Here is a 22,705-nt window from a genome sequence, read left to right on the forward strand (position 1 = left end):
CAACACCCATCCCTCAGAGTGCACGCCCACACCCATCTCTCAGGGTCAACGCCCACACCCATCCCTCAGAGGCCATGCCCACACCCATCCCACAGAGTCCATGCCCACACCCATCCCTCAGAGTGCACGCCCACACCCATCCCTCAGAGTCCACGCCCACACCCATCCCTCAGAGTCCACGCCCACACCCATCCCTCAGAGTCCACACCCACACCCATCCCCCAGAGTCCACGCCCACACCCATCCCTCAGAGTGCAAGCCCACACCCATCCCACAGAGTCCACGCCCACACCCATCCCTCAGAGTGCACGCCCACACCCATCCCTCAGAGTCCACGCCCACACCCATCCCTCAGAGTGCACGCCCACACCCATCCCTCAGAGTGCACGCCCACACCCATACCACAGAGTCCACGCCCACACCCATCCCTCAGAGTCCACGCCCACACCCATCCCTCAGAGTCCACGCCCACACCCATCCCTCAGAGTCCACGCCCACACCCCTCCCTCAGAGTCCACGCCCACACCCATCCCTCAGAGTACACGCCCACACCCATCCCTCAGAGTGCACGCCCACACCCATCCCTCAGAGTCCACGCCCACACCCATCCCTCAGAGTCCACGCCCACACCCATCCCTCAGAGTGCACGCCCACACCCATCCCTCAGAGTGCACGCCCACACCCATCCCTCAGAGTCCACGCCCACACTCATCCCTCAGAGTCCACGCCCACACCCATCCCTCAGAGTCCACGCCCACACCCATCCCTCAGAGTCCACGCCACCACCCATCTCTCAGAGTGCACGCCCACACCCATCCCTCAGAGTCCACGCCCACACCCATCCCTCAGAGTCCACGCCCACACCCAACCCTCAGAGCGCATGCCCACACCCATCCCTCAGAGTCCACGCCCACACCCATCCCTCAGAGACCACGCCCACACCCATCCCTCAGAGTGCATGCCCACACCCATCCCTCAGAGTCCATGCCCACACCCATCCCTCAGAGTGCACGCCCACACACATCCCTCAGAGTCCACGCCCACACCCATCCCTCAGAGTGCACGCCCACACCCATCCCTCAGAGTCCACGCCCACACTCATCCCTCAGAGTCCACGCCCACACCCATCCCTCAGAGTCCACGCCCACACCCATCCCTCAGAGTGCACGCCCACACCCATCCCTCAGAGTGCACGCCCGCACCCATCCCTCAGAGTTCACGCCCACACCCATCCCTCAGAGTGCACGCCCACACCCATCCCTCAGAGTGCACGCCCACACCCATCCCTCAGAGTCCACGCCCACACTCATCCCTCAGAGTCCACACCCACACCCATCCCTCAGAGTGCACGCCCACACCCATCCCTCAGAGTGCACGCCCACACCCATCCCTCAGAGTCAATGCCCACACCCATCCCTCAGAGTGCACGCCCACACCCATCCCTCAGAGTCCACGCCCACACCCATCCCTCAGAGTCCACGCCCACACCCATCCCACAAAGTCCACACCCACACCCATCCCTCAGAGTGCACGCCCACACCCATCCCTCAGAGTCCACGCCCACACCCATGCTTTAGTCTGCACACCCACACCCATCCCTCAGAGTGCACGCCCACACCCATCCCTCAGAGTCCACGCCCACACCCATCCCTTAGACTACACACCCACACCCATCCCTCAGGGTCCACGCCCACACCCATCCCTCAGAGTCCACGCCCACACCCATCCCTTAGACTGCACACCCACACCCATCCCTCAGAGTCCACGCCCACACCTATCCCTCAGAGACCACGCCCACACCCATCCTTTAGACTGCACACCCACACCCATCCCTCAGAGTCCACGCCCACACCCATCCTTTAGACTGCACACCCACACACATCCCGGTGCGGATGTGGGAAAGAAAGTCAGTCAATCATTGTGCAGTAAAGCATGATGCCACTTTGAGTATTCCCTAGCAGGGCCAAGTGTCCTGGGAGCTGCCATATCAGTTGTTTTCTGTGACATTCCAATATTCAAAACACACTCCAGAAAGACTGCATGCCGGACTGAACAATTCCAGGGGGATAGAACTATTCTCTCCTGCATTCACTGATGTGCCAGTCACACTGACAGCCATGAAATGGAACGAGGTTTCCAGCATGGTCCATGCCTAAACAGAGGAGCTCAGTGAAGATTGCTTTGGAGTCCTGTAATGTGGTTCTTCCTCAAAAGGAGGGAAGAAATGGTGTGCATTTTTTTTGAGCACTGCAGAAATTTGAGAGGAAAAGTTTGAAGTTCCAGTAGTTAACGAGTACTGTCCAAAGGACAGAGCCAAGGCAGACACGTCTTGATAGAGTGAGGTCTAAAACTCAAGGGGTTTATTCACGTATCCCATGGACCAAGCAGTGGTCAAGTTGCACTCCAAGGTGGTTCAGATATAACTGAACAGAGCTTACATTTTACCATATATGGTTATAGTGGACATTCTTTGGATACTAATTATGCAACGGATCATTGACATAAAACAATGAAGATAATGACTTAGGATAATTGCGTAGTCACAAGATACATAAGCATGGAATGCTGACTTACAGGACACTACATTCCTCCCTTCTAGATCATTACTTCTATAGCTCTTCAAGAAAACATGTGATCGCATTTTTCAACTTGGTACAAGTGCGTACAATAGATATTGTACCTTATCTTTTTAACAATATCAATGATTTTGTTTCTGCTGTTTCAATTCCCAATCAATTACTCAACGACTTGCTTATTACAGTACATTTGTATTTTATGAGGGAATGTACCTGGGTCATTTCAGACCTTACTTTAAATTATGACATAACAGAACATACGTAGGCTGATTATTACACAGACTTGTGCAATACCAAGAGCTTAAGGCTCATCACGTTTTGGAGGTCGAATGACTCTGCCTGACTGTGTAACTACAAGTGGGATTTCTTTGTCAGTTTGAGCTGGGAGCGATTGGTCACTAAGATCAGAGTGTGAACTGGGTGTCGGGACTGCATCGTCATCTAAATCAATATGTGTGCACGGTTCAGACGGGTCATCTACGGATTCATTAATCCTAGAGTCGTCTGGGATCAGATGATCCGCAGGAAACAACTCTTCTACTGTTTCCTGGTCCACTAACCAAATATGTGAGTGTCCCCTTTATCAATATTATAGTGATTCTCAACCTTTTCCTTTCCAATCGCAAATCACTTTAATTAATCCCTAAGCTATCGGTGCTCTGTGATTAGTAAGGGATTGCTTAAGGTGGGATGTGGGTGGGAAGGGAAGGTTGAGACCACTGCTCTCGTCCCTGGTATCCATCTTTCCTTCCCACCCCTCACATTTCTGACTGATCGATAAAGATTTTGGGATGTGCCCTGTCTCTTTGATCTTTGGTAGTGATTTGTCTCTCCTCTACTTACTGTTTGAGACTGGGTTTCACTAAGGAAACTTGAATTCGTGGAGCACACTTGAGGAATAACTCTGCTGGAGTTTTTCCGATGTTTATGTGCAGTGTATTTCTGTAATGAAATGTGTTTGCTACCTTATGTCGGATGGTAGCTTCTTGTCAGATTTTGAAAGTCTAAACATGCCTCTTGGCTAAACCATTGCTGGCTGGGTGGGATGGCGGGCGAAGGGTGTGCTTGATGCCATTACCATTGTGGAATGATGCAAACTTCTCAGATGTAAACTGCAGGACATTCTCACTTACCACCTGTAAGAGAAATCCAAAATAGGCAAAGAGGGATCACAGCATACTGATGGTAGCAGCTGATGTTGTTCTACTCATTGGAAAAGCTTCCAGCCACTTCGAACGGATGTCTACTACATGTAGAAATTGCTGACCTTCGGCAAAGTCAATGTGAATTCACTGCCATGGATCCGTGGCCCAAGGCCAGGGTAGCATGTTTCGGAACGTTATGAGCTTCAACACACGTAGAACAAGTGCGCACTGTGTCTTCAATATCCTGGTCACCAAATGAATGATCGTGCGATAGCCTTCATTTGGCTTATGACGTAGGTGCTAGCATTGCACACCTAGGATGACAACTTGTCTACCCCAAAGAATGCGCCTATCTTCCAAGGACAGCTCATGTTGAAGCGTGAAATATGGTCGCAGCGGTGCATCCGTGCTACGATTTGCCCATCCCGACAGGGTGCGTTCATACACCTTTGCAAGCACCTGATCAATCAATCTGCAATTTGCTGTGCAGTTACTGGTTCCTGATCTATAGTAGTATGGTGCATGTACACCTCATCTGGATGAGGAGTAGCAAGGTTTCCCAGTTAATAATAGCATTCACCTTCCACAATATTGTAGTCAAGGGAAGTATTGACAAGAGAAATTGCAAAGTTCAAAGTTCAGATTTATTGCCAGTCTGGTATGGAGGAGCCAACCCTCAGGACAAGAAAACAAATCCAGAGGGTTGTTCACTCGGCCTGCGGCATCACAAGTGCCAGATTTCACTCCATTGAGGACGTCAACATGAGGTGGTGTCTTAAAAAAGCAGACTCTATCCTCAAAGACCCAACCCCCACCACCCAGGCCATGCCCTCTTCATTCTGTTACCATCGGGGAAAAAGGTATAAGAGGCTAAAGACGAGCACCCAGCGGCACAAGGACAGCGTCTTCACCGCTGCCATCAGATTCCTGAATGATCAATGAACCAAAGACACTGCCTCACTCTGACTTTACATGCACTGTTTTTATTTATTGATATAAGGTGGTTTATATGAACATTTGCACTGATGCTTTCATAGAACAATGAATTTCGTGACTTTTCATGAAAATAAATTCTGATTCCGATATCACATACAATCCAGAGATTCTTTTCTAGTTGTACAAAGAATGTACATAAGGAAATAAAGAAATGTGCAATACAGAGACTTTTTTTTTAATCAGCAAGAGTCCTTAAAGAGTCTCTGATTGAGTTTGCATTGAGGAGTCTTGTGGTGGAGGGGTAACAGCCATTCCTGAATCTGATGGCTGGAGTCTTGTGGCACCAATACCTCTTTCCTGATGGTAGTGGGGAGAACAGGTCTTTGATGATTCCTGCTGCTCTCCGACAGGACCATTCCCTGTAGACAATGCAACGAGAGATCATTCAGGAGATAAGCATCCCTGAGGAGACGTGATGTCTTGCCTTCCACCTGACCCTTGTAGTATTAATGGTGCTGATCAGTTTTAGCCACTTGCTGTAGTTTGATGGTTATCGGTTGTTGCCTGGCAACATTCGAAGGTGACTTGGGATGGAGATGAAATGGATGTTGCTGGGCCCAACTTTAGTGACCTGCTTCTCATTGAGACCACAAGCACAGGACTACAATTCTGTGCCCAGTAATCCTCACCAGATTGTGTCAGTTAGTGTAAGACTATTGCAGCACAAGTGACCCAGGGTCTTCTCCGGCGCTCTAACCCGTGACAGCATGGGTTTCCTCTGGTTAATTGCAGTGACCATTTACTAAGTGTGTGTAATGCACATCGAAAGAACCAAAGACTTGTTGATTCAAACCAAGGGTTTTATTAACTAAAAGACTGGAGCATATCACAGGTAGGTCAACCAGTCCAGAATGACCTGGTCTGGCTAGGAGCAATACTTTAAGACCTGTCAGTAGGTGTGGCTACACTCTCAGCCAATCACAGTCATCCTACACTACAATCTGTACATATGTACATATACACATTGGTGATAGAATCTGTACTATCACAGGGTGGATGATAGATTTCGATTGGCATTAGAATTTGATCTAAAGAGGTGAAATACAAAAATATCAAACAAGTAACAATCTTAAGGAATTCAACTGTGTACAAAGGGTTACTTACAGGCAGAAAAATAAAGTTTGCAAGTACATTTGCAAAAAATATTAAACTGACCGTAGAAGCGTCTTCAGTTAAGAGAGTAAAAGGAATTGTGAAGACAAATGCAGGTCCTTGCAATTAGAATTTATATGGAGCACAAGGAAATGGCAGACCAATCAAATACATATGACATTTCGGCACAGACTAGAGGGGTCGAGTGGCCTGTTTTCTGCACTGTAGTGTTCTCTGGTTCAATATATTCTGCATTCATAAAGGAGGATACAAATAACCTCCGAGAAATCATATGGCCAAGTGAGGTGGCACTAAATTAAATCAGTATAAATGGGGAAATGGGGTGATGGAAATTCATGGGTATGTGCGCTCTGAATGCTTGTGCGAATGCAAACTTGAAATTGTTTCAGGATCATTTTGGCCCAGCCTATCGCTATTTCCTCCCAGTCTCTGCCTTCTCCCAGACAGTGATCTTCTACCCTTTCCCATAATACCGTGGGCTCTTATCTTGTTTGGCAGCCTCGTGCAGCTCTTTTCACAGATGCTTTCTGAGCTGCTGAGTTTTACAGGCATTTTTCATTGCTATTTCATGCAAAATTATAGCGCAGAAGATCAAGGAAAGATGTAGATATGAAGAGAGAGGTGCTTGACAGACAGGAAATGACATGGAGGAATAAATCGGCCATTTTCCAAGAGGCAGATTGTGAACAGGGATCAATACAGGGATCGCACCTAGCAGGGACTCTGGGAAAGGATCGAAATAATTTCAAGAAAAAGCCTTAACAATCTGTCATTTGGATGTTTATTAAGTGTTAAAATCTCTCTTTGAGAAACAATGAGCAGGTTTAGGCATTGAAGACTTCAAGAAAGCCGTGTGCATTCAAAACAAAATTTCCACGAGGAGCTCCCCCCCAAGTATTTTTACAATAGCCACGCTCAGCGACACTTGGGAAATCCTGGACATAAATCTCCCAGCATGAGATTATTTTTAATTTCAATATAAAAAAGTACCATGTGAGGTTTTTTGTTCACTGTGTCATGTTTGTACTTGCATCTTGTGGCTGTACGTTGTTGTGTTGACCATTGCGATGCCAGGATTGCTCCCCCTTCTGCTATAGGAGGCTCTCAGCCCTTCAATGCCCAAAAGGGGAAGGCTGTGGTCCTTCACCATGCAGACCGAGCCAAGCCTTAGTTTGTCCCTCACTGGGAAGGTTCTATGCTGATTTCTGAGCTGAGATGTTAAACTGAAGGCTCGCCTGCTCCCATGGGTGAATGTGGATGTATCTCAAGGCACCATACCAATGAGATGCAGAGGAGCTCCCCCTGTGTCCTGATCGATGTTGAACTTCATTCAAAAACTAACAGCAAATAATTAGCTCATTTAATCCCATGCTGAGAACTTTCTCTGTGTGAATTGGCTGCTCTGTTTTCAACGTTGCAACAGTAGTTATGTTTTTTATACAGCTGCTGAGTTCTATGAAATTATTCCTAATTTCCCAGAATGCCATCTGTGTAAAAAGATCGGAACAGGAATGTGGACTCATTCCTGTTTCAACATTTCACCTCCTCCGCTCTTCATAATTTTCACGGATCGCCTGAAATACTGCACTTCAGGTATTCAGTCTAAACAGTTATTTGGTCGCTCCTGTGTGAATGGCCACTCCTGGAAGGCAGGGAGTCGCTTCAGTGAATTTCCTATTCACGCTGCTCGTACAGTCTGGAACTCTGGTCGATAGTTTCGTCTCCAGACTGCTGATTTGAAGTAAATTAATAACATTCTGTGTCACAAGTTCATGGAAAAAAAATACAATTCACCATGGATCACTTGATCTCTATTGCCTGACCAGCTTCCAGCTGAGTGGACTTTTTCAAATCCAACTGCCTGAGTCACCTGACTTCAATTACCAGGTGCAGCCTTCAGATAAAATCCCTGCTGAAGTCTGCTACAAATTTAAATTTAGACTTACAACTCGATAACAGGGCATTTCAGCCCATGGGTCTGTGCCACCTGATTAATCTACACCCCCTGTACATTTTGAATGATGGGAGGAAACTGGAGCCCCCAGGGAAAACCCACGCAGATGTGGAGAGAATTTACAAACTCCTTACAGACTACGTGGGATTTTAACCCTGGCCTTGATCGCTGGCACTGTAAAGGTTTTGCACTAATAGGAGGACCTCTACCATCCATAACATAGGATATTTGACCCACTACCATCAGGGAGGGGATAGAGGAACATCAAAATCGGGACTTCCAGGCTGGGAAATAGGTTTTTCAGATAAGCTGTGAGATTGATGAACAGTATCCCAGAATTTTGGGTCTCTTATAAATGAAATGAGTAAATTATTACAAAATACTAAAATATATTTAATATCCTTATGTATTTGTAGAACGTTGAACATTACAACCAAGTACAGGGCCTTCAGCCCTTAGTGTTATGCTGACCTATATATTCCTTCCAAAAAAATACTAAAACCTTCCTGCCTCGTTACCCTTAATTTTTCTTTCATCTGTATTCCTGTTTAAAATGCCCCTAATGTTTCAGCCTCCACCACCCTCCCTGGCAAGACATTCCGGTCACCCACAAACTCTGGGCAAAAAAACGTATGTCTGATGCCTCCCCTAAACTTTCCTCCCCTCACTTTGTACATATATGCTGAATATTATGTGGTTCGGAGGAATACTGTTTTGTCTGGTTGTAATTCCATGTCCCCCTGAAGGACAGGGTGTAGCTTTGGTGAGGAGAACCCCATCCAAGGTGAATCCATACAAGGGGGTGGGTCCATGCAACATACCTGGTCGGGGACTGAAGGACTGCGCAGACCAGTTGACAGAGGTCTCCACAGATATCTTCAGCATGTCACTGCAGAAGTCCATCGTTCCTGACAGCCACTATCATCCTGGTACCCAAGAGGGTGACAATTATAGCCCTCAATGACAACTACCCTGTGGTGCTGACCTCCATCATTATGATATGCTTTGAGCGTCTGGTAATGGAACACCTCCCAGAGATACTGAACCTATTTCAATTCACCTATAGAAGAAACAGTTCCACAGGCAATGCTTGCCTCGTATGCCAGGCTACTGTTCATTGACTTCAGCTCAGTATTTAATATGGTCATTTCCCATGAGGCTGGTGGAAAAGTTGTCCTCAATGGGACTCACATCCCTCACTGTAATTGGATCCTGGACTTCCTAATGGAAAGACCACAGTCTGTCCGGGTAGCAGAATATCAAGCATGGTCAAGCAGATTGCTGGTGCACCTCAGGGCTGAGAGCTCAGCCTACTCTTTTACAAGTTACTGACCTACGACTGCATCGCCAGATCCAGGAGTTTTGCCTGTGATGTCCTGGGCTGAGTCCACTACCTTCTGGAGGGCTTTATGCTCAGGGGTATTCATGTCCCCGTACCATACCGTGATGCAGCTGGTCAGCACACTTTCCGCCACACCTCTGTAGAAATTTGCCAGAGTTTTTGGTGTCATCCAAACCAACACAAACTCCTGGGGAAGTAGAGGCACTGATATGCTTTCTTCATGGTGCCATTGGTGTGTTGGGTCGAGGAAAGATCCTCCGAGATAGTGACTCCCAAGAACTTAAATGTGTTCACTCTCTCCACCTCTGATGCCCCAATGATCACTGGATTGTGCACCACTGGCTTTCCCTTCCTGAAGACAACAATCAGCTCCTTCATTTTGGTAACAATGAGTGAAACACTGGTGCATCATTCAGCCAAGTTTTCGATCTCCATCCTGACTCATCCCCTTCCTTTCGACAACCAACTGCCATGGCATCATCAGCAAATTTGTAGATGGTGTTATTGTCGTGTTAAGTGAGTAGAGCAGGAAGCTATCTGCCTACCATATTTCCTTCCCCCCCTCCAATCTGGTTCCACTGGTTAGAGAAAATGACAGGGCCCTAAAGACACACCCGGGAGATGGCAGATGCTGAAATCTGGAGCCAAACTCCATCTGCTGGAGGAACTCAGCAGGTCAAGTAGTGTCCGTGGGAGGGAAAAGAATGGCCAGCATTGTGGGGCAGAATGCTTCATCCAGGACCACGTCCCTTTGTCAGGACCACCCCTGTATCTAATGAACCTATTCACGCCAAAGATCTTTGGAAGGTGGGAGGAAACCAGAGCAACCGAAGAGAACCTATGCGAACACAGGGAGAATGTACAAAATCCTTACAGACAGTGTCAGATTCCAACCGGGTTCTCCATGGTGTAGCGGCATCACACTAACCACTACGCTAAATTCATTGGCTATTTTAAAGAAGTAACAAGAGTAGTACGCTTGATCTGGGCTGATAGGCACAATAGATTTCCAGTCAAAAGTGGCTCAGGAGCGGGAACACAGCCCTTCCACCCACCAAGTTGTAAACCTACTTCACCACAATTCCATATTTTCCCTCTATTTTTCTTACATCAATCTGCCTGTCTCAGAGCCTTTTCTTTGTCTTTATTGTAAAAGCCTCCACAGCCACCCCTGACAGTGCATTTGAGGCATCTACTACTCTCTGTGTTTAAAAAAAATACTTACCTCTGACATCTCCCCAAAACTTTCCTCCCCTCACCTTATACAGATGTCCTCTAGCATTTGCTACTGTCGACCTTGGATAAAAGTGTTGGTTGTCCACCTCTCTTGTAGACCTCAACTAAATCACCTCTCTTCCTTCTTTCCTCGCTTCAAAGAGAGAGAATCGTGGGAATTGTAGGTCGGTGAGTCTTGCGTCACTGATGGGCAAAATATTGGAGAGGATTCTTAAGGTCAGGATTTGTGAACATTTGGAGAACTACAGTCTTCTCAGGGATAGTCAGCATGGCTTTGAGTGACAGGTCAGGCCTGTTCACCTTGCTTCATGAGACATGTTCTCCAATCCAACCAACATCCTGGTAAATCACCTCTGCAAAGCTTTCATCACCTTCCTGTATGAGGTGAACATAGATGAACACAATATTCCAAGTGCGGTCTAACCGGAATTTTGTAGAGCTGCAACATTACCTCACGACTATTAAACTCAATTCCCTAACTGATGAAGACCAGAACGTCCTATCAACCTGCATGGTAATCTTAAGACTTTATGGACTTAGGCCCCAAGGTCCTTCTGTTCTCCAAACTGTTTTCTTTTCATTTAGTGATCATAATCTTCTTCTACTAATAGCATAACATCACTTTTATCCCAATTAATTTTATAACCAAATATTTCTCCATAATCTTGTAACTTTTTATATAAAGAAACTAAAGAATTTTCAGGATCTGTTATATAAATCGATACATCGTCTGCAAGCAAACTAATTTTATACTCCTCCTATTCACTTTAATTTCTTTAATACCAACATCTTGTCTTATTCATTGTGCCAGCGGTTCAATTGCTAAAACAAACAATGCAGGAGATAAAGGACAAGCTTATCCAGCCGATCGTGTTAATGAAAAAGGAGAGAGTTATCCATTAGTTACTACTTTAGCCATAGGGTTCTTATATAAAGCTTTAATCCAATTAATAAACTTTGACCCAAATTGAAATTTTTGTAAAACTTTAAATAAATAATTCCATTCTAATCTATCAAAAGCCTTTTCTGCATCTAACTATAAAACTAATGCTGGATCTGATTGTCTCTATGTATTAAACTGAATAATTTAGCTACATTATCAGCAGAGTATCTTTTCTTAATAAATCCAGATTGATCTGAATGGACCCTCCACACTGTTAAGAATTAACCGTACTTCGACCTTCCAAATTACACTGGTAACTCAAGGCCGCACTCAAAGCCCAACTCACCGGGCCCAACTGGGTAGACAAGTTGCCATGGATTCTGCTGGGAGTGCGCACCACCCCAAAGGAAGATATGCCAGCGTCGTCCGCAGAAATGGTTTACGGTTCAGTTCTTTCGGTTCCAGGTGACATCAATTTCTCATCCGACCACTGCCCTTCCAATCTGGATGGGCTTCAGCAGTTTTGGTGCCATATCACAATAAGAAAGCTGATTCCAACCAACTGGCATGGACCCTCCAAGCAGCATGTGCCTCCAGCCCTCCTTGACAATGTATTTGTCTTTGAAGTCCCAGGAACACCATTGCAACAGCCATATGATGGACCTTTCCACGTGATCAAAAGGGATGGAGTCATGTACACTTTAAACATCAGGGGCATTCTCAACTGCTTACTATAGATAGACTCAAACCAGCACATGTGGATCCCTACTCACTGCCCCCAGCCCAGGAGACAAGGGAATCTACTGAAGGCACGCACAGCTACTTCATGATTTTGGGTGGGGTGTGGCATAGCGGGCTGAGCGGCCACCAAACACAGTGAGCCAATCTTCTACCTGTGCAGCTGGCCGTGTCCATGAGGTACTGCGGGCCAAGTTGCAGCGCACTAAGGAGTTAGGTACATGATGGCACGGGGCTCCCATCATCTTCACTTCAAGCCATGCGCTCTTTGGGTGCATCGCAGGCATGAGATGATGTCACTTCCTGTCCTGGGTGTCCGGGCCGAAAGTGATATAAAAGAGGAGGAATGGATTTAGTAGCTCTACTGGAATAGTCGCTACAACTTCATATTTATCCAGATTGAACTCCATCAGCTACTTTGGTGCCCAACTCTGAGTCTTGTCTGTACCCTGTGGTAACCTATCACAACCTTCCACTCTATCCACCCCACTTCCAACCTTCAGGTCATCTGCCCCATCTTTCCATTTCTTCATCAAGGTCATTTATAAGGAATCACAAGGAGCAGGGGTCCCAAAACCAATCCCTGCAGAACATCACTAGTCACTGCCTTCCAGGCAGAATATATTCCATCCACCCTCTATTTTCTGCAGGCAAGCCAATTCTGAAACCACACAACCAAGGTTCTATAGATCTCATCTCCCATGGCTTTCCGAATGAGTCAACCTTGGGGGACTTGGTCAAATGCCTTACTAAATTCCACATCCACCACATCTACTGCACAACATTCTTTCGTCCCTTCCTCAAAAAACTCAGTTAGGCTCATGAGACACGACCTGTCACTCAAAGCCAAGTTGACTATCCTTGAGAAGACTGTATTTCTCCAAATGCTCATAAATCCTGTCCTGAAGAATCCTCTCCAATATTTTGCCCATCAGTGACACAAGACTCACTGGTCTACAATTCCCACAATTCTCTCTATCACCTTTTTTTTTAAGCAAGGGGACTCCAATCCTCTGGTGCCTCCCCTGTGGCCAAAGAAGCTGCCAAGATCATTACCAATTCCCCAGCAATTCCCTCAATTCCTGCAGTGACCTGGGGCATATCTTGTCCAGCCCCGGGGACGTCGATCCTAATTTTTGTTTAAGAAGATCCAGCACTTCCTTTCTCTCTGATCCTCAACATGCCCCAGCCCACAAGCTGTTCTATAGTGACCTCACATTGGTCAAGGTCCCTCTCTCTGGTGAATACTGAAGAAATGTGTTCACTTAGAACCTCACCTACATCCTCCACTGTATCATTAAGCAGCCCTACCCTCACTCTCGTTGTCCTTTTGTTCTTCATTAAATGGGTTAGTGCTTTCCTTAATCCTACTTGCCAAACCCTTACCACGCCCCCATCTAGCTCTCCCAAGTCCTTTCGTCAGTTCCTGGATGCCATACAATTCTCATGGCTTTTGCTTCCTAAATGTATGCGCCCTTTCCTTAGGTAGAAGTGTCACACATTGAAACATGAATTGAGGAGTAAGGATGTGTAGAGATATGGATCCAGCAATGGGTGTGGGGGGCGGGGGGAGTGAGATTTGGCTAGGTAACTTGTCAATGAATGACTGAAGAGTTTATTGTCATATATAAGAGTACAATGGACAACATCTTGCTTGCTGCAACTCCCAGGTGCATATTCACCACAATTTAACCTCATTGATATACTGTATATAGAGGAAAACCTAACTAATATATGAAAAAATTAATATTTGCAGATGGCTGGTGGTACAAACAACGTGTTTGTGCAGACAGTTCTTTGCTGGCCTTGAAGTAGTGTTATGGTTAAGAGTTGTAAAGAGCTGCCATTAAATGTAGGGGTGCCCGACTTCAGGACTGCACCTCCATCCAAAGGTAGCAGCAAGATCAGGGGGGGTCCCTTGTGATGCTGCCTGCCTTCTGAGGCCACAGCTCCCACAGGTACCATCAGTAGATGGGAGGTCAATGCCTGGAATGGATCTGTCTTCCACTCTGCAGCTTTGTCTGTTCTTCGACATTCGAGTTTCCATGCACGGAAACGCTGGAGGCACTCAGCCAGTCTCGCAGCGACCATAGGCAGTAAAACTGTATTATGGACGCTTCGGGCCGAAGCCCTTCTGCAAGGTACAAGAGCAAAAACCACTTCAAGCTTCCAAGCCAGGGGATAATACAACCAGCCCATAGTGCACATGCCAAAGTTCGATGACATGCCAAACCTCTTCAAACTCCTTGGAAAGAGGTGCTTTCTTCACAGTGGCCAAGCCGACGCTATTTTGACTCTGTAAGTGACTGATTGAATCGAAATAGCTTGATGTGTGAGCAAAATCCGATGGTTTGAACTCCTGTTTTCAAGAGCAGTGATTCAACATATCCCTGAAAGCGACTGCTTGGACATCAATGAGCAATGATTTAAAGTAGTGACAACTCAGGCCACAAAGATTTGTCCAACGCATTGAAGCAAGAGGTCTAAAGTAAGATTTGTTGGAGGTGGGATGATTTGGATTGAGATGGCACGATGATTCGTAGTTTGGACTGAAGTTGCATGAAGATGCTTTGAACTGGAGCAATGGGGAGGGATTATTTGAAATGTGGCTGAGAAGTGGAGGTTAGCTGTAATATTTCCAAACAGAAATGTGACCATTCAAAGTCTGACCTTCCAAATTGTGACAGTTTTAAATGTTTCCATTTGAAGTACAATGATTTAAAGTGGGGTTTTTTTGGAACTAAGAACCATTACAAAGTGAAGTACAATCGTTTAAATTCTGGCTGTTCAAGCCTCCATAGTTTAAATTGTGACGCCGCTTGTCAACTGACTGCTATATATGGCTCTTAATGGCAATAGTTTGCAGTGAAACCGTTTGAAGTACCGTGTCAGGATTTAAAATATGACTGTGTGAAACCGTGAACATTTGCACGGTGACACTTTCCAGTGCAAGGATTTGAAAGACGATGGTCATTTAGTGAGTTAATATTGGATCGCCAAGTTGAAGATCCGAATCTACGAGGCCTGTCTTGTTGAATACTCTTCTCTATGGCTGTGAATCCAGGGTCACATACAGAAAGCAAGAACACTGCCTTAATGCATTCCATTTCCGCTGCCTCAGATCCATCCTAGGCTACTCATGGCACGACAGAGTCACAAATGTCCAAGTCCTGGAGAAGACTAAAAGTACGGACCTCAACTTAATCATCCGCGAACGCTGGCTGCGGTGGGCTGGCCACATTGTCTGTATGGAGGACGGCCAATTGCCCAAAGATGTCCTCTATGGTGGGCTACAAGATGCTCCCCGCCCTGCTGGATGCCCTCGTCTTCGCTACAAAGACGTAATCTAGCACGATCTCCATGTCAACCATACTGACTGGGAGGGCATCGCAAAAGAAAATCGCACTGCATGGCATTCCACGATTCACAGTGGGACAGCACAATGTGCCAACAACTACAAAAAGTTCTGTGAGGGCAGAAGAGCCACAAGGCACCATGTTCATCTTCGCTCGCGAAGGGATGGGCCATGATGAAGATGATCATTCAACCAGTCCGATGACGACACAATGTTGGTAGTGCGACACATATGAGAGGGATCAGCTGTTGGGTGAGGGACTTGGACTGGAAGTGTGATGTCCTATAAAGTGCACTGGTTAGAAAGAAGACAGTCGAATTACTTGGGGGACTAAAACCATCAGTTTAAAAAGAGAGAGTGAAGTGTGATTGTTTAACTAAGTCCAACTAATGTACCAAATGAAGACAGAAGCCCCTTTTACACTTGGGTACCAGTAAATCAGTTGTTCGGTATCCCGGTTAGGAATGGCTTTTTCACTTGGCGGATTGTGATGCCAGCACCTGCGGTAAGGGGTCGAGGCCGCTATTCCCGGTGGGAGATGGCGTCACTTCACGCTGGCGTTCGGACAATTTTGCTTTCACACTTGACTCTTTTTCAGCTGACTGGCCATTTATTCCTGGGAACACATCCAAGCGGGAAAGGGGCTTATAGACTTATAATGATTTGAAACACTGCATGAGGAGTAATTGTTTGAATCGGTAGTGTCTATGAGATCTGTGACTGCTGAGATGGGATTATTTGGAGTTGGACAGTTTGAAATTAGACTAAATAAAGTTTAATTTAACATATGAATTGTGATGCTTTGAACCCCCAAGACAATTTTGAATTCGATGGCTTGAAGTGTAGTTTTATATAATATTTCCAGAATCTTTGGTTTTAGTTTGATTTTCATGTATATAATGTCAAACTTGAAGTTTAAAACATATATCATAGAACATTCCAGCACAGTACAGGCCCTTCGGCCCTTGATGTACTGCCGACCAACCTAAACCTATTTAACAATCTAGACCTTCCCTACCTCACACCCATCAACCCTTATTTTTTTTGGATTCCATGTGCCTGTCAAAGAGTATTTAAAATGCCCCATTTGTACCAGCCTCCACTACCTCTCCCTTGCCAGGCATTCCAGGCACTCACCACTCTCTGGGTGATGAAACTTACCCTGATGTCTCCTCTAAACTTTCCTCCACATACCTTAAACAGATGGCCTCTGGTATTTGCCCTTGGCACCCGAGAAAAAAGATCCTGACTGTCTATGCCCCTCATAATCTTGTAGACCTCTATTAAATCATCCCCTCATCCTTCATCACTCCAAAGGGAAAACCCCTAGCTCTGTTAACCTTGCCTCATAAGACATATTCTCCAACCCAGGCAACATCATGGTAAATCTCCTCTGCACAATCTCCAAAGCTTCCACATCCTTCCTGTGATGAGACAACCAGAATTTAACACAATATTCTAAGTCTGGTCTAACCAGCATTTTGTGGAGCTGCAACTTTACCTCATGGTTTTTGAACTCAATCCCCCTGACCAATGAAGGCCAGGATAAATTAAAATGCCTTAACAGCCCTATCATCTGCACAGCAACATGAGAGATCTATTGATTTGGTCCACAAGACTCCTCTGTTCTTCCATCTGTTAAGTAACCATATATTTAAGTAACTCCACCTTCAAGTTTGACCTTCCAAAATGAATCACTTCACACTTACCTGGATTGAACTTCTCTGCCCAACTCTGCATCTCTCTATATCCCATTGTAGCCTATGACAACCTTCTACACTATCCACAGTGCCTCCATCCTTCTTGTCATCTACAAACTCACTGACCCATCCTTCCGCTTCTTCATCCAGGTCATTTATAAAAATTACAAAGAGCAGGGGGTCCCAGAACAAATCCCACTGGTCACTGACATCCAGGAAGAATATGTTTCCTCTACTACTGGCCTGCAGGCAAGCCGATTCTGAATCCACACAACATGAATGCCATGCCACATGACTTTCTGAATGGGGACTTTGTCTAATGCCCCACTAAAATTCATTTGGGGCATATAGGGGAAAATTTAAAAATGAAATTAGGAGGGTGGAAAGGGGCATTGAATTGGCCACAGCCAGTTGGATGAAAAATAATCTTAAAATCATATTCAGAATCAAATTAGAATTTATTGTCACAATATTTGTTGTTTTGTGGCAGCATCACAATACAGGAGGTGACCTCACTACATTGTACAGGCTGTCCCGCCTCCGACCCTGTAACTCCTCCCTGTAAGATTCCCATTAAAGGCTCGTCGCCCTAGTCTCCTCCCTCCATACAAGCCTTGGATTCAGGTCAGCAGCTTTTAAAGACGTGTCTGACATTTCAAGTTATTAAAGTATTTAATCACTCACTTCAAGTCTGCTTGTGGTTATTGATCATGCTACACCTTCATGCCAGACCAGCCAGAAATGCCCTACGTCGTACACCTGTAGAAGTTTTCAAGAGCCTCTGAAAGAAGAGGGTCCCTTCGGGGATCAGAGGGGCAATCAATGCATGGACCCAGGTGATACTAGGGGCATTTGAAAATAACGCTCCTCATCAGTATTCACTAGGAAGAAGAACATGAGAGTTTGGGAGGGGTCTGTGGATATTCTGCAGTACATCAATATCAGCAAGGGGGAAATGGAAGAAATGTTGGAGCATTTTATGATGGATAAATCCCCAGGGCCTGATTGAATCTACACGAGAATGTTTGGAAGCAAGGGAATAAATTGCTGGAGCTCTGGCAGAGATCTTGTGACAAGGGAATAAATTTGAAGGGTTCAAATAAAGACAGTTTTGGACATGTGTTAATACTGAATTGTAAACTTTATTTACATAGGATGCACACATGAACACACCATGGGTATCAGACTACCTAATCTCAGACTCCAAGGATCTATCCTGGAGCCTTCACGTTGATGCAATCACAAAGAAGACTCACCAGCAGATAAACTTTGTGAGATGTCTGAGGAGATTCAGTACGTCACTGAAGACTTACATAAACATCTACAGGTGTTCCGTCGAGAGCATTCAGGCTGGTTGCATCACTGCCTGGTACAGAGTAAGATGCTTTGAAATGCTGAAGGCAATGTTTTGGAGTGACTGAGGGAGTTTAAAACACGATGATCCAACATGTGACAAATTGAATTACTAATTGAAACAACTGTGATTCTTTGAAATGCCGCAGCTCCAAGTGAAACAGCATGAATCACCACAAAATGGAACATCGTACATGAAGATGACTTAAAGTGTAATGGTATGGTTTGAGCTGAGATTATTTGAAGTGAAATGATTTAAATCCAAAGAAAGGTTTGAAGTGAAATACTTGGAGAGGTGACAGGGTGGGGTTCAATGATCTGGTGCAAAGACGGTGTCTTAAATAGCAGCCTCTATCCTCAAAGACCCCCACCACCCAGGCCGCACATGCCCTCTTTACTCTGCTACCATCGGGGAAAAGGTACAGGAGCCTAAAGACAAACACTCAGCGACACAAGGACAGCTTCTTCCCCGCTGCCATCAGATTCCCGAATGATCAATGAGCCAAAGACACTGCCTGACTTTTCGAGCTCTATTATTTTTTTATAGTAATGTTGGAAGATGGTTATAATATGTACTGTGATGTTCATGGCAATAAAATTCTGATTACTTGGTGTGAAATGGTCTGGATTTCTGTCGTGATTTGCAGTGCAAACACTTGACGTGTGATAGTTTGAAACAAAATGCTTAAAGGTAGAAATCTCCAGTCTGAGTGGATGAGGGGAGATGATTTAACCTGTGGATTATACCACAGGAGTCGAACTTGGGCTCGCTTGCAGCTGGCAGAAAATGGTGGCCACCTGACGTGCAACAAGGCTGCCAATCAGTGATTTAATCTGAGAATATTTAAACAAATGTGTGAAGATTTAAAGTGTAACTGAATTGGAACGGGTTTTATACAATGATGATATCTAATGTTCCTACCTGTAAAACAAATATTTCACGTCAGAGAAGATGAAGTTATTCGTTTGTGGAATGTGAGAATTGCTGGTGAATCCGAGCATTTAGTGGTTTCCCAGGGGAACATTTGAAATGTTCAGGATTGAAGGAGGCTGAGAAACGACAGGACAAAATGGGAGTTTACACGTGAACTTTGATTGACAGTTTATTGCAAACTTGTCATGAGGGTGATGGTCACAGGAAATCAACGTTATTTTTACTATAACGCATTATACAAGAAATGCTGACAGAAGTGTTTGACAGGTCTTGGCCTGTACTTGTTGGAATTTAAGAGAAAGAGGGGGATCTCATTGAAACATTTTGAATGTTGAAATGGGTGGATGGAGTAGATGTAGAAAGGTTGTTTCGCACGGAGGGAGATTCCAGGACAAGAGGGCACAACTTCAGGATTGAAAGGTGCCCACTTAGAACAGAGATTGAATATAGAACAGTACAGGCCCTTTGGGCCCTAATGTTGTGCCAATCCATATATTCCTTCTAAACAAAAATGTTCTAAACCCTCCCAATCCCCTAACCCGCTATTTTCCTTTCATCCATATGTCTAAGAGTCTCTTAAATGCCCCCAATGCTTCAGCCTCGACCACCATCCCTGGCAAGGCATTCCAGGCCCCCACATCTCTCTGTGTCTCCCATAAACTCCCTTCCCTTCACTTTGTACACATGTCCTCTGGTGTTTGCTGCTCCTGCCCTGGAAATGCGTAGGAATTTCTTCAGCCAGGGAATATTTGTCGCCACAGGCAGTTGTGGAGGCCAGGTCATTGGGTGTATTTCAGGCAGAGACTAACAGGTCCTTGATTAGCCGGGGCATCAAAAGGTTAAGGGGAGAAGGTTGGGCAGTGGGGAAATGGATCAGCATGTGATTAAATGGTGGGGTAGACATGATGGGCTGAATGGCCTAGTTCTGCTCCTTTGTTTTATGGGGCTGGGTGGTATGAGGGTTGAAGCGAGGGGCACTGGGTGGCATGCTTGTCAGGAGCGGGTTGTTTGGTGGGATGTATGGAGGCGTGGGGTGTTGGGTCTGAGGTATGGGGTATGAACTCAGAGACAGTGAGTGCGCAATGTGGGGGTTTCAGTTCAAACTCCAACAATTTTGTCTCTAATTTTAGTTGTTTGATGCTTTATGTTCAAAATTTGAATCTAAAATGGTTGATTTTTTTGAATACCTTGTTTAAAATATTATTTTCTTTGGCTTGGCTTCGCGGACGAAGATTTATGGAGGGGGTAAAAAGTCCACGTCAGCTGCAGGATGCGGGACAGGCAGACACGGTTGCAGCGGTTGCAGGGGAAAATTGGTTGGTTGGGGTTGGGTGTTGGGTTTTTCCTCCTTTGCCTTTTGTCAGTGAGGTGGGCTCTGCGGTCTTCTTCAAAGGAGGTTGCTGCCCGCCAAACTGTGAGGCGCCAAGATGCACGGTTTGAGGCGTTATCAGCCCACTGGCGGTGGTCAATGTGGCAGGCACCAAGAGATTTCTTTAGGCAGTCCTTGTACCTTTTCTTTAGTGCACCTCTGTCACGGTGGCCAGTGGAGAGCTCGCCATATAACACGATCTTGGGAAGGCGATGGTCCTCCATTCTGGAGACGTGACCCATCCAGCGCAGCTGGATCTTCAGCAGCGTGGACTCGATGCTGTCGACCTCTGCCATCTCGAGCACCTTGACGCTAGGGATGAAGTCGCTCCAATGGATGTTGAGGATGGAGCGGAGACAATCAGAAAAGCAAATAATACATATGATCAATTAAAAAAAAATGCATGGTATATATAAACACAATACCCACCTACCCACCCTGCCCCATTCCAATCCTCCCCCTCCACCCTATCCCCCCTATACCCCTTCCCCTAAACCTCTCCCAACCAACTAACCTCAACCCCAAAGAATAAAAAAGAAAGAAAGGAGATATAAACAACAATAGAATTAATTACCATGAATCGGAGCAACATGGCCAGAGAATTGAAAAATTTAAACCCATATAATCCAAATAAGGGCTCCAAATTTTCCGATTAAAAAAGATAATTACCACGTAAATTATATGTAATTTTTCCTAATGGAATTCAAGATCTCAATTCCATATGGCATCGATGTAAATTCAAATCATTTTCATTTTTTCCAGGGAATTGCTAAATATGTAAAATGGTTGATTTGTGAATGTAACAGTTGGAAATGCACTGATCTGGGCATTTGAAATCTCCTTCTTGGAAGGGCAATGAGGAAATGCATTACTTGCGAAGCCTGTCAGTTTGAACAGAAATGCTTTGACAGCAAAGTGCAATGATTTGAACGGTGAACATTCCTCGTGAAATGGTTTAAAGATTGGCAGGTAAAGTACTTTGAACCGAGGGAGGGAGGGAGGTTTAAAAGAGGAAGAGGAAGGTTTAACAGGGAGAGAGGAAGGTTTAAAGTGAGGGAGGGAGGGAGGTTTAGATGAGACATCAGTGGCAATTTTATTTTACACAGAGTTGTGGGTGTCTGGGATATCTGGTTGTGGTGGCAGCTGGAACAATAGGGGCATTTAAGAGATTCTTAGATTGGGTCATGGATGAAGGTAAAATGGAGGTAGGGAGGGTTTAGTTTTTTGGGAGGGTAGGTTAGCATCCCATCACGGGACTAAGGGCCTGTACTGCATGTTCTATGTTTTACATTCCTCTCCATTAAGGCAGCAACCATTAGGTTGGTTTTATGGTACTGCCAATTGGTTCTCCCAAACAGTAATGCATAGGAATTGGGATTCTCTGCCTTGGGTGCACAGGAATGTCTCTAACCGGCAATAAGACTGGCACTTCCGCTACCCCGTTGCCATTAAGATCCAGGAACATTCGAGGCCAATGCTGCAATCGAGTCCTGGCGACTGTTTCACAAGTAGGGTTTACAAATCGGATTGTAGCATGTGCAGGCCAATTGATGGGTAGAATTTTTTTTTTAAACTGCACAGGTAGACAAACCACCCTCGGAGGTGGATCGCCGACCCCGTGTAGATGCACCTGGTCAATTTGTAATCGATAGATGGCTGCCTGGGTGGAAGATGACATCAGTGCATGCGTGCATGCCATCAGTGATAAGTTGGCAGGAGGTTTGAGAGTGGAGAGTGAGTAGCTAAGGTTAGGTCACTGTGATAACCAGCACATGTCCGTAAAATGAATATAGATCAGTTTTAGTGACTTCCGGTGGGGATATCGGTGACTTTCAGCAGGTGTGTGTCACACACCCACCTCACCAAAGGGGCAAGATTGCCCTTAAATTGGCCAGTCGCCAATTTAGAGCCCAGTGTGTAAGTGACTGCAAGACAGGTAGGAAACATGGACCCTGAGCAGCCCCAATTTGTAAACCCCTAAGGAGTTGACAGCAACCTATGCATTGACCCA

The 22,705-nt window shown here is 45.6% G+C and overlaps 2 long non-coding RNA genes across 2 annotated transcripts in view; one reads left to right on the forward strand and one right to left on the reverse strand.

The window, feature by feature from the left end:
• The window catches only part of LOC138737566 (uncharacterized), a 25,726-nt gene extending 22,978 nt beyond the window's left edge, over nt 1-2,748 (reverse strand). Inside the window, exon 1 of the long non-coding RNA XR_011341024.1 lies at nt 2,575-2,748. This is a non-coding gene — a long non-coding RNA (uncharacterized lncRNA). The remainder of the gene's footprint in view (nt 1-2,574) is intronic.
• The window catches only part of LOC138737567 (uncharacterized), a 25,845-nt gene continuing 5,719 nt past the window's right edge, over nt 2,580-22,705 (forward strand). The window contains exon 1 of the long non-coding RNA XR_011341025.1: nt 2,580-2,658. This is a non-coding gene — a long non-coding RNA (uncharacterized lncRNA). The remainder of the gene's footprint in view (nt 2,659-22,705) is intronic.

This window comes from Narcine bancroftii, chromosome 6 (genome assembly GCF_036971445.1).
Source record: "Narcine bancroftii isolate sNarBan1 chromosome 6, sNarBan1.hap1, whole genome shotgun sequence".
NCBI lineage: Eukaryota > Metazoa > Chordata > Chondrichthyes > Torpediniformes > Narcinidae > Narcine > Narcine bancroftii.